Source organism: Larimichthys crocea, chromosome VII, assembly GCF_000972845.2.
Source record: "Larimichthys crocea isolate SSNF chromosome VII, L_crocea_2.0, whole genome shotgun sequence".
Classification (NCBI taxonomy): domain Eukaryota; kingdom Metazoa; phylum Chordata; class Actinopteri; family Sciaenidae; genus Larimichthys; species Larimichthys crocea.
Window position 1 is genome coordinate 28,374,644 of NC_040017.1, and position 14,918 is coordinate 28,389,561.

At 44.7% G+C, this 14,918-nt stretch overlaps 1 protein-coding gene across 2 annotated transcripts in view; it reads right to left on the bottom strand.

Moving 5' to 3' along the window:
* The window catches only part of LOC113746094 (HIRA-interacting protein 3), a 28,969-nt gene extending 14,432 nt beyond the window's left edge, over positions 1 to 14,537 (bottom strand). The window contains exon 1 of one of the 2 annotated variants that reach the window (XM_027280509.1): positions 14,419 to 14,537. The gene's annotated coding sequence lies outside the window, so the exon portion shown is untranslated. Of the gene's footprint in view, positions 1 to 9,171; positions 9,467 to 14,418 lie in introns of those variants that run through there. The other variant, XM_027280508.1, reaches the window with a different exon arrangement.
* Positions 14,538 to 14,918: the final 381 nt, after the last annotated feature.

Below are 14,918 nucleotides of genomic sequence, written 5' to 3' on the forward strand. Positions count from 1 at the left end.
AGTAGTAAACTTGGTACATTACATTACACAGAGTTTACTGTGATGACTGATCGGAAAAACGTGCAGCTACATGAAGCAACAAAACTCAAAGTCTGGTGGGATATGAACGATCTGTTCATGGGTTTGTGGGTTTTTCACCTTCTCCAACATCAGAATCAATCCAGACTGATTTATCATTTAATTGTTGAGATAACGGGCAGATGAACGGGGGGTGTAAACGTGCACATTGTTGCTCCCTGTGTTCGTTGTTTAGTGGCTGAATAAGTTGCTGTTATTTCATTTGTGCAGATGTCACGGCCCCGCGGAGGCTTACCAGTGTGTGTGCATGTGATCTGTTTAATCTACAGTAATATTTCTTTTTGCCTCGAAGCCACTCGTCGTCTCCTCGCAGCTCTCTAAACGTTGTGCCCTCATTACCATGCAGACCTATATTTTCAAAATACAATTCTCTAATTATCGCCGCTGTCGTAGTTTTGCATCAGGAGCGAGGGTTCGGGTGGAGGGAGGCCGAGTGCTCTGAAAAGGCTTTCATGTGCGACGTTGTTCAGGTCCATTTATTTCCACACAAAAAAAAAAACGTTGAGCAAGATTTGTGTGAGCTGCTTCACAGCGAGTGTTTGTTCATTATTCCTCTGCTGCGAGAGAAAGAAAGACTCGGCTCGGCAGTTCTGGAGGATTTCTAAAGATTTGACTGAAAAGACTTTTATAATAATAACGCACGGGCATCGAAGGAATGTGATGTATTGTCATTTCATGGAGGCTAAAAGAGGAACAGACAAATAAATCATCTGCTCGAGCTTCTCTGAAGCTGCAGTCAGGAGGTTTGTGGCCTGATAAAAACAGGACTTGTGGATTTGTGTGTCATGAACATGGTCGGACCTGGGACCAAACACAAACAAATCCAGCAGCCTGCTTCAAATAAACCTCTGCTAAACACATGCTACAGGTACGACTGATGCCATGACAACGCACCGCTGTTGAAATACGTCCACGGTGTGAAATCTTCAGCAATCAACACCTGAGATGAGTGAACCTGAGCCGGCAAAAATAACCTGACTCAGAGTAAACAGTGAAAGCTGCTTAAGGCTCCTCATGGAGAGGGAGGCGAGCTGACCCACACAGGGGAAATCCTTACTATGAAGAGAAGCACGCCTCCGCTGCTCAAACACCAACAGTTTAAATCTCAGATTGTCCCTTTAAGGACCTGCAGGACTGCAGGATGATGCAACGCTAGAGAAACTGTCCTTCAGCTCGACAACCACCTGCACCGCCGTCCATGCCGAGAAAACCCACGAACCTGTCGGCTGTGGTCCTGCTCGGCAGCTGACCTTGACCTCCGACCTCCGAGCGTAGAAGGGTCAAGAAAGAAAAAGAGGATTTCCCCGCAGGGATCAATAATGTTTGCTCCCTGCATGACACTTGATTTTAAGCCTGTTAAATCCATCAGAGGGATCAGGAGGGAGCGCACGCAAAGCTCACACAGGTTCACATGTGAGGACAACAACCACCCAGAGCCCGTCGGTCCGAGAAACAGACACACCTTTACCTGCCAACACCACGTCTGAGGTTAGCACAACAAGCTGAGCAGTAATCCAAACAGCTGTACTTGTGTTGTCTGGGCTGCATGGCACCGCGTCACTGATCCAATAGTCACTTCACACGCGTAAAGTTATTGGTGTTTCGTGCCCTTTGTAGCCAAATAGTGAATTATCTGCAACAACTTGATGGATTGTAGCCGGATTGATCCACAGACTGGGCTTTGGTTGACATTGTGCAGATGCAAAGCCTTGTGAAGTTCATCCAGCGATACTGAACCAAGACGGATGCTGTGTCACAACTGTTAAGTCAAAGTGGAATGGAACGGTCGACCTTAGTGGTCTTCATTTTGGATACGTAGCTGACGGCGAGGTTGTGCTGAATACTGCAATATACAAAAGTTGTACATATGTTTTATATTTCTATTTTGGCAGTCAAATGTTGGAGCTAATCCTCCGACTTGTTGCAATTTCATAATTTCCATAAGTGCGCATCGTCTGCACAATATTACCCTGCCCAAATTAGCGCACTACCTCAGGAAGTACACATCGAACTGAAGCATCCAAACTGAGACACAGTTATGGTTTTACCAAAGATGCTGAACATCCACAACAAGTACAAGAAGGAAAGAACCAGAACTGGAAACCAAAAACTTCAGAACCTGAGCAGGTGACGTCAGGAAAAGAAACAAAGAACAAACTAAATTCATATCCCACCGGGTGCTGCTTTAACTTTGGACAGTTTAACATCAAGTCTACTCATTAGTGAAATCTGAATATCTTCAATCAGGCGTCCATGCAGGTGTCCTCATATTTCTTTAATGAGAATCTGCAGAACAAACACAGGTTATGAAAGCCAGAGACCTCAGAGCGGCAGGAGTTTGTCTCAGGAAGCCATTTAATAGAGTTTTATATTTGTTTCTCCATGACTATCTGTGCTGTAGCTGGAGGCAACAAACCCATCACGGCCTAATAATAATTCTTCTTGGTAATGTAGAGGCAGAGGGAGCCTCGGGACTTTGGTTTACTTTGGTCGTCTGGATGAAAAGTGTAGAAGTTTCTGTTTTGGCTCCCAGACGTCACCGCACTGCTTCATCTGGATACTCTGAACGTTTGGACGCAGAGCAACTGGGATTTATTATTTGTCTTTGTGACGTGAACGTTCAGATGCAGAAAAATCTAATCAACCTTAAAACATCGTTTCAATGTTTCAAACAAAACCAAACCTCATTCAGCATGAAGCACCGCTCTGTATCGGTTTAAACAGACTGATGATGGTTGGATGTTCGATCCATTTATTTAAAGCTAAATAATGACGTGCTGTTGGTCCAGCTCAGTTCTGACTAAAGCTGCTGCAGGAACACCTCCAAAACCAAAACACATTATTTACAGTTTGAAATTGGCCGCACGGTTGGAAGTGTGGGCGACTGGAACCAGAAATGCATCATGGACCCAAAAACTCCTGCTGACTGAACCTCCACCATTTTCTGTTTCCAAAAAATCCACCTTCCAACTGTGCACTCCTTCTCCAACAATCAGCTTACTCCTAAATCACATTATTGAAACTGTACACGAGTTTCTGCCTCCAAATTAAGGATTGTGTTCTTTGAAACCAAAATAATTCTCTTTCACTAAATAGTTTCAGGCCCAACACTTAAATCCTCACGATCCCAAGAGAAGAAGTTCCCAGCAAACCAACAGAAACCTTCGGCTAGTTTCCATCCTGGAAATACAGCAGTTATGTTACTGCCACGATGTTTGCTGAGAAATCTTTCCACAAAACAAAAAGCAACAAAGAAAAAGACACTGGTTCACTCAGACATGGTATACTCATAAACCTCCTCCCCCCACAGTTTTGGTTCGTTCCAACATTTACATCCAGGTGTACAGAAGAAATCTACTGACACAAACTATGTCCAACACCTTCTGACAAATGTCCCCATGAACATGATCGCTTTGTGTGACTGAAGTGCTGCGAGCGCCTGAGCAGCAGCATTCAGGGTCAGGAAAACAAAGAAACGTCGCCCAGTCGTGTCATTTCCAGTTTTCTCAAACAAATACGAGACCCTCACCCAGAAGACACTTGATTTGTTTCTGTACGTTACTGTTAATGTCCATGTGAAACCAAAAGTCATCAGTGACTTGATGATGAGAAATGATCTTTGCATAGTAACTGTTGCAAACTTGAAGGCAGAGCCCTCCATGTCAAGAACTGAAGTCAGAGGTGTTGGACCGCTGACCAAGCTGTCCGTTCTGGCAGTTTGACCGTTCTGTGATTCGTTAATGAAGTTATGTTGATAAAAGCTGTAATCCACAAGGCCTTGCATGTCCTTCCAAACCTGTTTGCTGCTGCAAATTAGATTTATGGACGACAGGGTTGAAATTTCAGATCATTCAATGCAACAACCTGAACCATCCATCTCAAGTTTGTTCTAATCGGACCGACTAAACTCAACGTGCAGCTTCCAATCATCACAGCCGGACCGCTAACTCGGCATTATCTGCATGCAGGCCACCAAACTGGAAACACAGTTTAGATCTTTGAACACATGCTGTGCTGAACGTGTCCGAGTTATGAACTCAGAGCCTCCATGTTCAGGCCTCTCACCCACATCAGACTTCCTCTTGTTCCAACCAATCATCCACCTCCGTCACACTATAGACATTCCTCATAACAAGCCTCCGGTTTAAAGGGACATTCTGTGTTTTTCCCTCCTCTCTGTCCGTGGTGGCATCATTATAAGAGCCTATTATGGCGTTACCGAGGCCGGCTCGCAGACTAAATGCCTTGTTTCTGTCCGCCATGGGAGCCTTCTATAGAGCCGCGACTCCCTCCTTCAACAGAGAGGCCCCTTCATCGCGCTGCCCTCCTCCTCCTCCACCTCCTCCTCTCATCCTCCTCGCTCAGACACAGACAAGCCTTTATCTGCCCATCATGTGCTCTCTTTCTCTTTCTCTTTTTTCTCCGGCCTGACCCTGTTTTCCACAGCGAACAGGCATGCTGGGTAGGATCTGGGGGGGAAACACACATGCAGAGCGAAGAGGGGGGGACGATTTGGAAAGCCGGCTAAATATTTCATCCACAGCCACAGTATCTGCCTGTGTAGCTTAATACCGATTTGATGTTATCTCCTAAGTCTTTCCAGCAGAGGGTTTTTTTTATTTGCCGGTCAAATAATCTCTTCATATCTGCTGTGCCGCGTCTAAACCGTTCCCCACGTCGTCTCGCTGGGCTCCAGCTTTGTCTTTTCCAGCTCTCCAGCAGGGAGACGTGCAGATGTTGGCGTAAACGTGGACGGACTCGAGCCAAATCTCAGCACAGAGCTGCAGCAAACTATTATTTTCAATATCAAATCGTCTGCTGGTTGTTTGTTTCATCGTTTGGTCTTTTAAAAATCACCTGTTCTGTCCAACCAACGGTCCAAAACACAAAGAAGTCAGTCGATGTCAGCACCGAACAAGTGAATCTTCAAGATTCAAGGCCAGAAAGATTCGACCCGCTGACCCTTCAAGACCTTCAGCAGGCCTGTTACCAAACATCTGGTGTTTACATCTTTGTAGTCGTGTTATCAAGGTTTCCTGAAATCTCCATCAAGTCTGAATTTGAGGAAAATGAGGCTCAATCTCACGTCAGAGACGACTTCAGTGAATCACAGGTCACAGGTTTCCCTTCATTCTCTACACACAGATTTAACTGTGTCTAATATCTGACCAACAAGAGAAACAAGAAGTCAGTCCTGCAGGAAAACACGACTTCATCCATTAAACTGTGTTTATCTTTAAATAGCTCCTCAGCTAACACCACAAACACCTGTGTGTGTGTCCTCACCTTAAGTTACGTTTATATTACCTTACTTTAGCTTATATTATATTATATTAAATTAAATTAAATTAAAGGTCCAGTGTGTAGGATTTAATGGCACCTAGCGGAGAAGTTATGGATTGCAACCAAAGAAATTTCCCCGTTCGACTGTAAAGTCGACTTTAAAAGCAAAGCTGCATATCGAGATCAGAGTTTGGTTTGTCTGTAGATATAAAGGCTCATTTTCAGGTGATTATACACTAATGGAAACATACTAATACATATTGAATTCCATTGCTGCCAACTGATACTCCCAAATCTTACACACTGAACCTTTAAGTGACTTCACCTTACGTTACATTATGTCATATATTTACATTTTTTCAAGTTTTTAAAAGTAAACAAAGTCTTTTCTCTAAATTTTACGCTGCGATACATTTTTACTTTTTTATTTGAACCCCAACTCGACCGAGCTCTGACTTTTAAAGTGTGAAATGTTTCTCCGTACGCAGACGATGCATTTGAATTGTTTGCTAACGTGACCGCTGACCGAGCCGAGTTACTGACAGATTACATAACTGTGTTTAAGGAGTCGACTTATGATCACGAGATGTGTTCGTATCTCGGTGGTCCAGATCGTCTGGAGATCATTAACGAGCTTCACTGACGTCCCGTCACCTCGTTAAGATCACGTCAGAGTTTAATTCACGTCATTTTCTAATTTCACGTCGTCGCTTCATCGGAAGAAAAAACACAAATTCAACCTTCAGACCAAACGAAGGAACGCCTGACGGAGCGCTGAGTGATTTTAATCTCCTAACAGACTTTCTAAACTTCCTCATGACGTTCATGTGATGAAGAAGAACAAAGCAGGAGGACGCGACATGAACAAGTTCCTCCTTGTCCTGCCTCGGAGGACGCCATGCTTCATGCCTGCTCGTCTGATTCTTCACGGTTAGCTGCCGAGCACGTGCTCGAAGCCTCCTCCTCATTATCAGCTCCACATTCAGACCTCCATGTGGAGCTGAAGCCTCCTCCTCAGTATCAGCTCCACATTCAGACCTCCATGTGGAGCTGAAGCCTCCTCCTCATTATCAGCTCCACATTCAGACCTCCATGTGGAGCTGAAGCCTCCTTCATTGTCTCCTTCCTCCAATCCTCCATTTTGTCCCCTTTCTTCTCTGAATGTGTCCTGTCATGTTTCTGTTTAGTCGTCTTCTTCTCCTCCTTTAACCCCTCTCTTCTTTATCAATCACTCCTCTGTCGTCTGACCTTATTAAACATGAAGAAGAGAAACTCGTCTGTCATGAACCGAGCTGCACGTTTAACGACGGCGACAAAACGAGTAAAGACTAAAGACTTGTCAAACTAATGAAGTATTTCATGTGATGGTTATATAAATATAGAAATAAACAAGTGATGTTTCATATGTTTGGGATCAAACCTCATCTCAGACGTCTTCGGATAATCAGATAATCTGTTGTAACGTCTGAATCAAAATCAGGTTCATAATTCCCCCAAAATGAGAAAAAAATATTCAAAGAGCAGCTGCTTAATGTAACTAAGTAGATTTAGATCTGACCTCGGTCTTTCCTAACGTGAACGTTCTCTTCAGTGTCTGATTCTCCTCACAGGTAACAGAACAAGTCTGATCATCAGGTGACCAATGAAAACACACTGATGAGTTACACATGTTATATTATATATATTATATTATATTCATATATCTTATCTTTATTATATTATATATATTATATACGCCGTCTAAATCTGACACACTGGACCTTCAAAGATATAAAGATCTATATATCTTATTTAGTATATAATATTTATATTACACTCTATACCTCATACACATTAAAAACTACCAGTAACATAAATCTGATTTATTTTAGTATCATTTACACTCACAGTGATCAGAACTGAAAAAAGAAAAACTTCATTATACGTAAAAAAGTTGCTGCAATCGTGACTTTAACAACTTTTTTCTGTTTTAACAAATACAGATTTACTGTTTTGGGAATATCTTAGAGTTTGAACAGACAGAAGATATTTTATCAACCAAACAGTCGATTCATCAAAAAGTATCAAACTGTTTTTTCTGTTTCATATAAACCAGATTATCACTGAGTGTTAAACGGACAAAAGATATTTTTTTTATAATTGATTAATATATGTCATTTTAAAAAATACAGAAATTTACTGTTTTTGTTGTTTTACATCATTAAATTAAAAAGACATTTAAAGATATTTAATAAACTAAACGATGAATCCAGATTATAACGACGTTGATAGTTTCAGTTCCAATTAACAGATAATTAATGAGGATAGAATTAAATAAATCTTCTTTGTTTACATCCCGCCTCTCAAACTTTCCTCTCTCTCTCTCTCTCTCTCTCTCTCTCTTTACATCCGTCAAAGCTGCGTGAACGCGCCTGGAACATAATTCTAACGAGGAGGAGGGACGATGCGCGTTCCCGAGGCTGAGGGAGAAGAAGGAGGAGGAAGCCATGCGCGCATGCTCGAGACAGCAGGTGCCCGAGCCCCCGATGAAGAAAAAAAAAAAACTAATTTGCATTGCTAATGAGCTCCGCGAGCCTCCTCCCCTCCAAACAGGACAACGCTCCTAATATGGCGACTTGTTTTTACACAAATAAATCACAGAAGATGAGAAATATTTAAATAAATCATCAAATCTGAGTTTGAATCCAGAAAAAAAAAAAATCAGGAACCGTCCGCGCGTGAAAACAACCAGAGGCACACAAAAGACGCACGTGTCAGATGATCGATTAATCGACTAATCAACTCATGATGATCGATAAAAGAGCAGCGTGGCGGGGTCCGCCATCCACAACAACAACAACAACAACAGGAGGAGAGGGGCGCGCGGTGCAGACCCTCATTGAGCAGAACAAGTGAAGCGCCAAATTCCCAACAAGCCTCCTTGTGTCTATTGTGAGGGGGGGGGCTGGCACCCCCTCCACCTCCACCTCCACCTCCACCCTCCAAACCTCCACGCAGGAATAATCAAATGTTTCTCCTCCTGCTGACCTCCTTTTCTCTCACATGTGAGGATGATTTCAGTGTCTGTGCCGCCATGTGCGCGCGGTTTTTTAACACGCGCTCCGTTGAAAAATGGCCTCACACCCCCTCCTCACCCTCCTCACCCCCCCTCACCCCTTTAAGTCCCTCTGCGCGCGCATTGTGTTCACATCCACCTTGTTTTGTTGCGTTATTGTTGCACAACTTCACACAAACGAGCTCCACGCGTGCACATCATGACAGAAAAATCTGTTCCACCGCGCGCCTGGAGCTCCAAACTGAAGCCATCCAGACCGGGTCCAGTCCGAGCCGTGCCGGACTGATCCGGTCCATGTGACAGACTCGAGCTGTCTCGCCAGAAACTCTTGGTTTCTACAGATTCTGACGTGGTTCCGATCCTGGACCAGGCGGATCATCATTTTTTGGAGGTGGGGGGCGCGCAGCAGCAGCGCCGCCAAACAACAGCCCCGCTCATTGTCCCCCTCCGCCACCAGCGCCACAAAACACGAGGAGCCCCCTTTCACCTCCATCTCCATCCACCTTCCTCCACCTCCATCCTCTTTACTACTACAACCACTAGCAGGTTAATTTGCCCGGTAACGGATCCAGCTAATCGCAGTTAAACGCATTCGCGACCTGTAGCCTCGACAGAGGAGGTGGAGATGAGGAGCAAGAGGAGGTGCGGGAGAAGGAGGAGGTGGTGGTGGAGGTGAGAAATGATAAAAAAAACACAACAACAAAGGTGGAGGTGATGACAGAGAGGAGAGAAGGGGAGTAAAGAGACGAACAAACCTCCTTTTTTTCGTGCGTAAATCCGTTTCCAAGCGGCGGCGCGGACGGAGGACGGTAATAAGCTTGTTGTGCTGGACGTGAAAAGACGCTGCCGGGGCTAAATCCTCCCTCCGTCCCTCTCTCTCTCTGTCTCTCTCTCTCTCTCTCTCTCTGTCTCTCTCTCTCTCTCTCGCTCAGCCAATTGTGTGAGATGAAATTGGCGCGCGGGGTCTCACAGCGGGACGTCAGCAGGTCCCGCACACATAATGCACTCAATACCCCCGCACGCACACGCATCTACCTCTTTCTCACTCCCTCACTCCCCTATGGTTGCCCCTAGCAACTACGAAGACCACCGCCCCGCCCCCCTCTCTACCCTCCCTCCACCCTCCTCCTCCTCTTTAGTTAAGAGGGTTTAAAGGAAAAATTATCTTTTTCTTGTTGGGGGTTAATTTGCTCAGGAGAGGTGTTCACGTGCTCAAAATAAGAAAAATAAATAAATTAATAAGAGAGAGAGAGCAGCTTACTACTGCTCCATTCACGGCTCAGAGGCTTTGTTTGTATCACAGTGAGTGTGGAGGCAGAACAATGGGGGCAAAGCATCAGGAGCAAGGAGGAGGAGGAGGAGGAGGAGGAGGAGGAGGGAGGAAGGAGGGGAGGAGACCCCCTCGATCGTCTTCATTCATTCAGAGCGAAGACGACAGAGGAGACGCCAAATTTAAAAAAATGTCTTCGTTCTGGTCGTCAGCGTCCCCGGACGTCCACGCTGCGATTTACAGAGTTTCCTGATGGACAGTGAAGTACACTGCAGCTGCCGTTAGCTCAGTCTGTTAGCCGGGCCGCTGGAGTCTGTGAAGTGACGTGCCAAAAAAAACAAAAAAAAAAAAAAACCTGCAGTTCCTCTAACGTCCACCTGAGGCTGGCTCCAGAAGTGAGTCAGTCTCCATAAGTCCCCATGTCCAAATGTCCAACTTCACAGCAGAAATAAACATGTTTACAGCCTGGTACAAAAAACAGTTTTGGTCTCTGTAGCTAATTTCCCCGTTCATGACAACTGTACTGAGGGTGAATTTATATACAACTCACCTGTTCACATTATATTAAGGCTTACAGTTATGCAGGGTTAAGAGCGGGGACGCTTTGATTGACACTTTCAGTCTGCTCTCTTTGGTCATTTTCCTGGTTTATCTGCTTCTAAATATGCTATGTCGTTAAATCGTTGTCTGGTGTCGTGCCAGAACCAGAGCTGAGCGGGCTCAGTGGCAGCATTTTCTTCAATGAATAGAAATCAAATCTGAGCGAGAGACACAGAGGAAGACAGAGAGACAGAGAGAGTCTCTGCGTCTGAAATCTGATTCTGATGATGATTCAACACGACAGACAGCAGCCTCCTCCTCCTCCTCTGCTCTCTTCATCCATCCGGAGAGGAGGCAGAGAAACTCAGGAAGGACAGAGGAGCTGCAGAGCTCTGATCGATACCCAGGCTGTGTACAGACGACCAGCTGAATAACTTCCAGTGTGTTGGGGTGACGCAGTAACAGGTTGTTCTTAAAGACGTTCTGAAGTGAAGTCAGGCTTTGGAGTTTCAGTGACTCCATCACATTCAAAACTACAGGAAGGAAAAAAAGCTCCAGCTGTAATTCAGCAGCAGGAGTGCTGAGTCAGACTCTGTTTCTGCTCCACATCACACCGCTGGACCGTCTGCAGATCCCTCCATATGTTCACCTAATGAGGCTTTGAGACCGGGAACACCTACACACACACACACACACACACACACACACACACACACACAAACCTACACTAATACACACACATAATGCATGTTTCAGGATGTATAAACATGTTGGAGTTTCCCTCCAGCAGTTTAAAAACCACTAGCTCACTGCTAACATTAGCTACCACTGTACTCACTGTTAGACTGGACACTGCTGGTTCAGAGGTTCTGTCGCTGTGTTCACTGTTAGACTGGACACTGCCGGTTCAGAGGTTCTGTCGCTGTGTTCACTGTTAGACTGGACACTGCCGGTCTGGAGGTTCTGTTGCTGTGTTCACTGTTAGACTGGACACTGCCGGTTCAGAGGTTCTGTTGCTGTGTTCACTGTTAGACTGGACACTGCTGGTTCAGAGGTTCTGTCGCTGTGTTCACTGTTAGGACGCTGACACTAGCTCATAGCGCACACTTGCTATTGGCTACTGTAAACATCACTATCTGCAACAAGCCCCTCCCTGTCTCTTTACAGGAAAGATGTAAAAATGAGGACGCAACAGTTAATCTCTGTATTTCTAAAGAATATTCTGATTTCTCCTTTGAGGCTTGAGGAGGTTGAAGGTGAAGTACAGTGAGAGTCGGGCAGTAAACTGTGTCTGAGAAAATGACTTGAGGGGAAACAGAGTCCCCGAGGTGTTTATATGTCTGTAATGAATTTGGTTTGTTGAGGTCGAGGTTTGATTTGAAGTCTCCCGGGACTGTTTTACTGTCGAGCAGACGGGATGAACAGTGAAACATGCAGCACGCTGATGATGTTTATTAATTACAAAACGCTGCTTCACATATTTGCAGTGATGTTTGTGTTTGTTATTTCCACTGCAGATTTGTGCAGGGAGAAGAGAAGATGATGCAGCAGTGATGTGGTTTGTTAAAGGTAAGAAGCTGAGCTGAAGTAGCCCCGCCCCGGTTGTACTGCGTCATCTACTGCACACAGCGGTGTTGCCGAACCACCGATGTCTTCTTGGTCAGTTTCTTTCTCTGCAGCAGCACTCACATCCCCCATGATCCTTTGTTATTAAAACTAAACCTTGTGGTGTGTTAAAGTTCCCATGAATCCATTAGCACGGTGATTATTGCTTCCACCTACCACCATGCAGCAATAGCGGACCCCCACTGGTTTTACAGTAGTCCGATTAGCTGACTCTTCCTGGAATGGAAGCTTCAAGTGGACCTTGACCAATGAAGGCCGGATCGTACTGAGGTGGTTTTCCTGCTGGCTGTGGCTCCTGACGTCGGCTAACCTAACCTAGCTGTGGTGTAGGAACCGACTGCTGGACCTGCTATAAATGACCTGGTACCGTATTCCCTGTTGGCCTTGGCCATGTTCAATGGAGGTAGGCTGCCTGGTTCCATTGCTCAATAATGGTAGATACAACGGTTACTGATCGCCTACTTTAGCAAGTCACGCTAAAGCTACCTGTCCATCTGAAATGATGTAGGAGCTGAGGCGTGTTTACCAACCACCTGCTAATGTGGCTAACTTCAACTCTAGCTAAGTGAACCGACTCAGCCCAGGATGCCAGGAGCCAAACCCGGCAAGAAAACCAGCTCGGTATGCTGCTGTGTTCACTGTTAGACTGGACACTGCCGGTTCAGAGGTTCTGTTCTGCAAACCAGACCTGACTAATGAGTGCTGATTAAGACTAATTACACTCCACAGCTGCAAGTGGCTCTATCTATCTATCTAGCACATGCAGAGCCTCAGACTCAGACAAAAATCCAAACACACTTTCCAATGTCGTCTGGATGTCACCAGACAGAGAGGTGTCTACAGAGTCCTCTGCCTCTGGTGACAGCAGTGTGTGTGTGTGTGTGTGTGTGTGTGTGTGTGTGTGTGTAAGTGTGTAAACAGCCACAATGACAGTTGAAAAAAACAAACAGAGGATGGAGAGAGCGACAGGCAAAAAACAGACAGAAGAAGAAATTGCCAGACAGAGACATAAAGAGAAAGAGAGAGAAAGAGAGAGACAGAGAGAGAGACAGAGAGAGACAGAGAGAGAGAGACAGAGACAGAGAAAGAGAGACAGAGAGAGACAGACAGAGACATAAAGAGAAAGAGAGAGAGAGACAGAGTTTGCCTGAGGACAGAGCGACCAGCCTTGGCATGCCGGGCTAAAGCAAGGGCTGCTGGGTAATAAATAACAGTCATTGGGGTGTCAGACAGACAGAGATGGATACAGCAGACAGACAGGGAGGGGATGGAAGACAGACTGACAGACTGAGGGATAAACACATGGATGTTAGGGATGGAAAATAGCTTTTAGGGAGACAAAATAGGAAATCTGTTAATAGTAGGTTTGTAAATAGCTTTGTAGGTCGTGGAAGGTAAATGGCGTTGAACAGTAGGGATAGTAAATGGTGTTTGTAGGACTTTGGCTTCCGTAAAAGCTGTGGCATGTTGTAGGGCAGCTAAATGGCATTGGGGATAATAAATAGTGTCAGGCATAGTGAGTCAAAATGGAAAATAGTATTACAGATGATTAATGTGTTGGATCGATGGGGATTATAAATGGCTTTGGTGACTATGGCATTGGCAGGGCAGTTAAATGGCACTGGGGATAGCAAATGTTGTTAGATATGATAAATGATGTCGGGGACGGTAAATGGGTTTGGGCACAGTAGATGATGTTGAGTTAGTCGTGCAGGTAAATGGAGCTCGGGATAGTAAATGGTGTTTGTAGGACTGATAAGGACGTGTCAGCTGTGTTAGGTATATTAAACAGTGCTCTGCATAGTCTATATTTGTGAGCAGTGTTGGGGATAGCAAATGGTGTTGAGTTGAAAAATTGGTAAATGGTGGTGGGGACAGTAAATGGTGTTTGTAGGACTGATAAATGGTCTTGGGGGAACATAATAAAAAGTGGTGGGGACAGTAAATGTCTTTGGTGTGAGGGGGATCACTGGTATTGGGGATAGCAAATGGTGTTGAAGAAAATGGTAAATGCTGGTCTTTGTAGGACTTTGGGGACAGGAAATAGTGTTGGAATATAAACTTATAAAACCATTTCAGGCATGGTAAACAGGGTTAGATTAGTAGGACTGATGAATGTTTTGGGGATAGTAAATGGTGTTGGTAGGACTGATGAGGACGTGTCAGTTGTGCATGGTATATTAAATGGTGCTGAGCATAATCTTTATATTTCAAAACAGTGTTGAGAATAGTAACAGACTAAATCCATATTAAATAAATTACTAGCCACACCAAGCAAATGGACCAAACTGATCATAAACTGACCTCATTTTTCTCTGCCGCCATCAAAAAATGTCTTTTTGGTAACTATGGGAGCTCTGAGTCGGGAATTACCCAAATAATCTGATAAAATAATAGAATTATTCATAATATAGATGTAAATTATCGAGTATTTCTTCGTACATTAGAAGAGAAAATGCTGAGACACTGAGGCGAAGAGAAGCTGCAGGATAAGAGAGATGAAGAAATGGATTAAAGAGTGCGGGACATGCAGAGGATGATGTTATGTGGATTGGCATGTACCTACCCACACTGACGGAGGGATTTGAAGGGGATTTGACGGTGAAGTCATCTCTGTGTTGTCTTAGCTCTGAGCGGGCAGAACACGTACCATCACCACCATTACAACGATCACCTGATGACCCGCTGTGAAAGCAACAAACAGCTACTTTACTTTAGAAAGTCAGTGCAGCATCAACATGATTTAAAATCTAACGGATAATTAACTGAACTGAGCACAGCCTCTGAGACCAACAGGGAATAAAGTTACACTACCGAGACTTTTAGTGGTTGGTGAGAGCTTGGTGAAATAAAAGGCTGAAACACAGACGCCGAGCTGGGCTGACTGCTGCTGGACTAGTAACATAGACAATGCTTGTACTTGTTAACATAGAGCTGGATGACAACCCACAAACAGCCTTCTTCAGTAGATACGCCCACCCTGACAGCCTGAGACAGTAAAGTTAAGGATCATAACTTTTTAACTTCTCCTGTACGATATATAAAAGACAGAATACTGACCTGAAC